The 7,137-nt window shown below is 50.2% G+C and overlaps 1 pseudogene; it reads left to right on the top strand.

Annotated features, from left to right (window-relative positions):
* Window positions 1–3,631: 3,631 nt before the first annotated feature.
* LOC136523587 (uncharacterized) lies at window positions 3,632–6,860 on the top strand (annotated as a pseudogene).
* The last annotated feature ends 277 nt before the right edge of the window (window positions 6,861–7,137 follow it).

Here is a 7,137-nt window from a genome sequence, read left to right as displayed (position 1 = left end):
GTGACCCCAGTGACAGTTCAGATGATGACTACCAAGATATCCCTCGGATGCCTCCTCGACGACATGATAGTGAGGCCAGTGGCTCCAGCTCAACTCCACCACAGCCACCACAGACAGACCCCGCTCTACTTGCTATTCTTGAACAGATGAGGTAGGATCAGGCTCGTCAGGCCTATGAGATAGCAGCAACACTAGCATAGGTTCAGGCTAGACAAGACAAGTTCCAGCGACAACAGCAGGCTATACAGCAGCAGTAGGCCATGCAGCAGCAGTAACTCCTTATTCAGCAGCAGTTACTTGGATTTATGCAGCATGTTGTCACTACTATTGGAGCTCCACTGCCACAGCTCACACCTCAGCTTGGTCAGCCTACCACCACTACAGTGACTCTAACTTTTTAGCCCAGTGGGCTTAAGAGTTAGGGACAACCAGTTACGCAGTTTGCTTCACCGATAGAGCAGGTGTCCTAGTGGTTTGCTTTGCCAGTGCTAGCCTAGGGTCCTTCCTTCACACCGCTTGTTACGGGCTTCACAACAGCTCAGAGTTTGTTGATGCTTGTGACAGACACCCTAGTTTTTAGGAGCCTTGGTGCTACTTTTAGTGAGTTGATAGGGTAGCCTACACTGCAAGAGCTATGTGTCCCTGGACCTTCCACCATTGCTCCAGTTACTGGGACTATAGAGATGCTCTCATCACCAGTTGTATTATTAGAGCCACCTACTACAGTCATACCTGTAGAGTCATAGGTCGCACCAGTTCCACAGTAGACCCAGGCCGCTTTAGCGTCACTTCCAGCGACAGAGGGTCAGACAGCTCAGAGCTCCGGATCAGATGATGATGCTACCTAGTTCTAGATCGCTCATCGCACCTCAGCGCTCGACTCATCCGTTGCTGCCCCGCCGACAGACCCTTAGGTTTTGATGCTTGACACCAAAGGGGGAGAGGGATCGAGTATGATAGACTTAGGGGGAGCGATATATCTAGGGGGAGCTTATTTATTACATTTGGCTTTTTATGTGTGATACATTATTATGCATTCATGTTTACTTTCATGCATTGAACTACATACGTGTGATCGTGATATTTATGTGATAGTGATATTTATGTGATATGTGACATGTGTGCTCTCTACTTTGATCTTTATATATGTTATGTCACTTGGTTATGCTCATTTGCTTTGCTTCCGCGTTTTACTCCGATGCAAATGAGCTTTATTTCTTGTACTCATGCTTATTTCATATCTATTGAGTACATCATGTTGGCTTGGGTCATATAAGCTTGCCTAACTCTTTTGTTCTTATTGTCAAAAGCTTATATGAACCAAGCATGATGAAAACCTCATCTCTTTTACATACTCGAGGTTGTATTGTCATCAATCACTAAAAAGGGGGAGATTGAAAGCATCTAGGCCCCTAGTTGGGTTTCGGTGATTAATGACAATATGAGATTACTGTGACTAACGTGTGTTTTGCATATGCAATTAAGTTAGGTCATGGTAATGGCAATTGATAGGGCAATCATGGTTGCCATGCCCCTATGATGAAAATCATTTTGGTTTTTAAAGGATGGACGACAAGGTTAAGGATGGACTAGTTCTAAGTGTCGTTTGGTGTTGAAGAGACACTTAGAGTAGTTTAGGACTTTGTTCTTCTTTTGGCCGTACTATTAAGGAGGTATGGACTAGTAGCTTGACCTAGGTAAGTCTAGTGGGTTAGGTGTGGTGCACACTTGTCAAATCTAGCACTAGGAAGCTCCAAAGTAGCCCTTAGATCACTTGGAGAAAACTTCATTCACATATGATTTTGAGTTGGAAGTAAATAGAGGGTCAAATGTTGACCGGACGCTAGTCTCGGTGTGACTGGATGCTGGCAGTAGAGTTCAATCAGTTCATTTGATCAAAGTGAAGACATCTGGATACGATCGGACGCTGAGTGAAAAGTGACCGGACACTGGGTGCTAGAGTCCGGTAAACTCCAGTAAGGTTCTAAAGAGGGAGAATCCTGATCGGACGCGTCCAGTCAGTGCTGACCACACGCTGGTCAGGTTCCGGTTAATGATCGGACACTGAACAGCAAAGTGATCGGACTCTGGGCACCAGCATCCGGTCAACATTAGTAAGGTTCCAGAGAGCAGTTTTCGTGACCGGACGCGTCCGGTTAGTGCTGACCGGACGCTGGTCAGAGTTCGGTCACAACTTAACAGCTCTATGGCGGGGAGAACTGACTGGAGCATCTAGTCACCCGCAGAGTGGTGTTTTCACCCCTAACGGTTTGTTTTGAATGAGGGAGTATAAATACTTCATCTATTCATCCAAGGGAGGTCTTTTACCCATTTGATCAGCTGAGAAACACCCTTAAGAGTGCTTTGGAGAGCAAGAGCCTAGTGAGGTGATTGAGATTTGAGAATCTAAGATTAAGACCTCATTAGTGCAAGGAGACTAGCAAGTGTGCATCCACCCTTCTCATTAGGCTTGTTGTGGTCAAGTGAGAGTTCGTGCTTGTTACTCTTGGTGATCGTCATCACCTAGACGGCTTGGTGGTGATCGAAAGTTTGGTGATCATCCGGCAAAGCTTGTGGATGATCCAACTCAAGTTGTGAGCGGTTGTGGGTGATTCACCGCGACGAAGTGTCGAAGAATCAACCCATAGAGAGCACTTGATCCATGCGCGGATCAAGGGGGAGCTACGCCCTTGCGTGGGTGCTCCAACGAGGACTAGTGGGGAGTGGCGACTCTCTTTGCTTTAAGCATTTACATTTAAGCAATTCAATTCTTATCTTTACATTCCTAGAATTGTCATGCTAGAGTAGGATTAGAACTTAGGTTTCAAAACTTTTGTGCGGTAGAACATTAGAAACACATTATAGGCACAAGGGGTGAAGTGGACTAAGTGTAGGGTTTAATTATTGCAAAGAATTTTAGAATTAGCCCAATTCACCCCTTCTCTTGAGCATCTTGATCCTTTCAACAACAATCCATCTATAAAAGCATTTCAAGAAACTTCATCAAGTCGTCGAAATCGTCGTACGTACTGTCCATAGTAATATTAATACCTATTCTAACTATAACTATACTAACTAATCTAATATTAACATCTATAAAAGACTAACTACAACAACTAATTATACTAAATATAATGTATAACTAGACTCACTAATTGTACTAACTAAACTAACTAACTTTACTAACTATACTAACTTACTATATTGCCTATACTAACTAAACAAACTAACTTTACTAACTATACTAACTATACTAACTATACTTTACTAAATATACTAACTTTACTTATTGTACTAACTTACTATATTAACAATGTCGATTTGGGGAGTACCTCACGGCAGCGGCGCTCGTCCTCGTGGTGGTGGCGGTGCTCGTCCTCGCGGCAGCAGCGTGCGCTCGACCTCACGGCGGCGGCGCGCTAGACTCGGCCAGGAGGCGCGGGCGCTGGCGGGTGGACACGGGATAGAGAGAGGGGCGTGTGGCAGTTTGGAGCGGTGTACAGCGCGACAGTTAGGGCGGTGGCGGGCGTCCGTGGCGCGGCGGGTAGCCGCCGTTCGTGGCCGGAGGGCGCGGCGGGCGGCCGGCGGGAGTGGCGTGCCGGCGTGCGTGGGCGGGGGCGCAGCGGGCGCGATGGGCGTGGCACGCCGGCATCCGTGGCGCGGCCGGCGCGGCGGGCGGCAGGCGCTAGGCGAGGCGAGCGCGGCGGCCACGTGCGGGCAGGTGGGTGGGCGGGCGCGACGAGCAGGGCAGTGGCGTGGCGCGGCAGGGCTGGGCCGCGGGTCTATATTAGGCTCTGCCGCGCCCTGGACGATGGCGCGTCACCGCCGTGGCGCGGCAGAGCCGACCACGTCACCGGTCAACGGCCTGGTCGCTGCCACGTGGGCAGCCTCGCCGCGCCCCCATGCATGGCGCAGCAACATTAATTCGCCGCGCCGTACGAATAGGCGTGGCCAAAAGTGTTAGATTTGAAAAAAAAAATAAACAGTGTTAATTTTAAAATTAGTTTAAAAAATGTGTTAAAAATAAAAAAAAATGGTCAGCAGGAGCGGTATACAGGAACAGTAGTTAGTAGCAATGGACACAGTGTGTTATTTTTTTTTTGTTGACCTTGCATTGCTACCATGCAGGTCATCTTGTTTTCCTACACGGACACGGTTATATGTCTACCTTCCTTGCATCGCTTGGCAAGAAAATAAAATTTGCAAACATTTTCAGTAAAAGCATTAGCAGCCGCGAACTGAGCGAGCTCAGCTAGATGCGATGGAACTTACCTACTAAGTTTAAGTTCTCGATTTGATACCGGAGCTTATATTTTTAGGATTTATTGTAGGGTTTAATGGCGTTATTCTTTTAGTGGTAGGCTACTTGCAAGTTGACAACGAGACGTCTGTGGTGACTTTATCAATCTCGAGATTTATCAGTTCAACCCAGTTCTTCGTAGGTGCTCATAGGAGTAGAGTGTGCATGCGTATGTTCATAGAGGTGAGTGTATACTCGTATATGTAAACGTCTACGTACGTCTCTAACTGGGTCTTAAAAAAAAAGCATTATTCGTTCTTTCGTCTACATTACGTAGGGTAGGTACGATTACTTTTTGACTTTTTGTCCAAAATGCCCAATTCCATTTCCGTGGTCGTTCGTTCGATTCCAAACTACTAGACGGAGCATCTGACATGTTCTCTCAACGTTCCCTCTATTTTCAATTATAAATCTAACTTAGCGAATTTTCATCCACGAGTGGTTTTCTCACTTTTTTCTTGTTTCATTTTATTCCATCTTTCCTTTTCTCATTTCTTGTTTTCTTATTTCCTTTTCTTGTTTTCTTGTTTCATTTTACACCAAGTAGTACCAGTGGTGAGTGAATTGTTCTTTAATCTCCTTTCTTTTACTGAATCTTAGCCGGCAGCAGCGGGCCGGCCTCAATATACTACTTAGTTGTATTATGATAATATAATTAATGAATAATCTAATGATACTTAGTTGGTATCATAAATATTATTATTTTATCATATAAACTTGATCAAACTTGAGATCTTTTGGCTCTCCAAGACTTTTAGAATGACTTATAATTTATGATGGATGAAGTAGGTACGAACATGTGTACTTGGTGTGCACGTTTGGCGTGGATGGGAGCGTTATTAAACAAGAGGGGTTTAACATGTGTGGTTTCGGTTCCACTAGCCTGCATAAAAAAGGGTTATTTGGATTCTTGCCATTACAATTTTTAAGTTTTAAAGAACGACATTACTATTATTTTTATTGAAAATTTGCCATTACTATTCTACTTCCCCCTCACCCTTGCCCTTTTCTACGTCTGAAGCGTAGCTAGACCCACCCGCAGGTGCCATATTTCCGTATGGGTCCGTATTGCCCCTGTACAAGAGGATAAGGCTGAGCAGCACGCCCCCGTTCTTCTCTCGCACTCTTCCTCGTTCTTCCCCCTTCTCTACCGCACGCCCACGCCACCCTACAGGTGATTGCGATGTGCGACAGGTGATCGATAGGTACCTCGGCGAGGCGCTGGCAGCGCATGACACCGAGGATGCGGACGACGCGGCGGTGGCGGCGCTCGGCCTGGTGACCTCCGCTCTGGAGATGTCGCCCCGGGACGAGGCGGCGCTGGAGCTCCGGGCACGCGCACTCCTCACGCTCAGGCGCTACCGCGACGTCGCCGACATGCTCCGTGACTACATCCCTAGCTGCGCCAAGTCGTCCTCGGGCGACGGCGCCACTACCACCACCTCGTCCTGCTCGTCTGGCTCCGGGGCAGAGCTCCTGTCCCCGGACCGCGACCGCTTCGACGCCGGCGCCACCCGCTTCCTCTGCTACCTCGACGTATCCAACCTCAAGCGTCGCCTCGTGCCAGCTTCTCCAGGAGCTCCAGCACCGAGGCCCACTGGAGGTACTTGGTCCTGGGCCAAGCTTACTTCCACCTCGGCCTGATGGACGACGCGGTGGTGCTCCTCCAAACCGGCCGCCGTCTGGCCACCGTGGCGTTCTGGCGTGAGAGTGTGTGCTTGTCGGAGGACAACTTCTTGCCGTCGAACCTGCTGACGGCCAACAACGCCGCTCCCGCCAACAGAAGGACATCGTCCTCCAATAAGTCCAGCTCTACAACAGCGTCCCAGGCGGACTCCGTGTCATAGCTGCTCGCGCACGTGAAGCTCCTCCGCCGCTGCCGCGCCTCCCCGGCGAGGCCGTGCGGCATTTCAACAAGGTGCTCGACACGCACCGCAGCGGGCTGCCACACCCCTTCGCCACGACCTACCTCGTTGGCCGCGCTGCCGCGTTCCGCTCAGCGAGGCTCCCCGCGGACGCCATCGCGGACTGCAACCGCGCGCTGGCGCTCGACCCGGCCTTCATCCCGGCGCTGCGCGCGCACCGACCTGCTCAAGTCGGTTGGGGCGCTCCTGGACTGCCTCTGGGACCTCGACCACCTCAAGCTCCTGTACGACGCCGCGCTCCGAGACGGCAAGCTGCGGGGGCCGAGCTGGCTGCCGCAGGGCGGCATCCGGTTCGGGGAGATCGCAAGCGCGCACCGCACGCTCACCACGCGTATCCAGCAGCTCCGCGGCTGCATCGCCGCCGGCGAGGGGTGCAGCGTGGAGTACTACACCCTCCTCGGGTGCGGCGCGGGTGCACGCGCTCGGAGCTGGATTGCGCGCACCTAGTGCTGACGCTGAAGCTGAAGCCCGATCGGTCGGTCTCGTTCGCGGAGAGGCTGGAGCTCGTGGACGAGCACCGCGACCTGGAGGCCGTGCGCGACCAGGCGCGGGCGTGCGGCAGAGAAGGGGGAAGAATGAGGAAGAGTGCAAAAGAAGAACGGGGGCGGCACAGAAGAACGGGGCGTTCTGCTTAGCCTTATCCTCTTGTACAGGGGCAATACGGACCCATACGGAAATACGGCACCTGCAGGACGGGCCTAGCTACGCTCCAGACGTAGAAAAGGGCAAGGGTGAGGGGGAAGCAGAATAGTAATGGCGTTCTTCAAAACTTGAGAAATTGTAATGGCAAGAATCAAATAACACAAAAAAAAACGTGTGATGTGCTTCCGAGAAATGGTGGGACAATGTACGGTGTGGGGACGAAGACAACAGCGGCAAAGACTTTCAAACAAACAAAAAAAAACACAGCGG

The sequence above is a fragment of the Miscanthus floridulus genome, chromosome 18 (genome assembly GCF_019320115.1).
Source record: "Miscanthus floridulus cultivar M001 chromosome 18, ASM1932011v1, whole genome shotgun sequence".
Classification (NCBI taxonomy): Eukaryota; Viridiplantae; Streptophyta; class Magnoliopsida; order Poales; family Poaceae; genus Miscanthus; species Miscanthus floridulus.
This window is presented reverse-complemented; position numbering and strand designations above follow the sequence as displayed.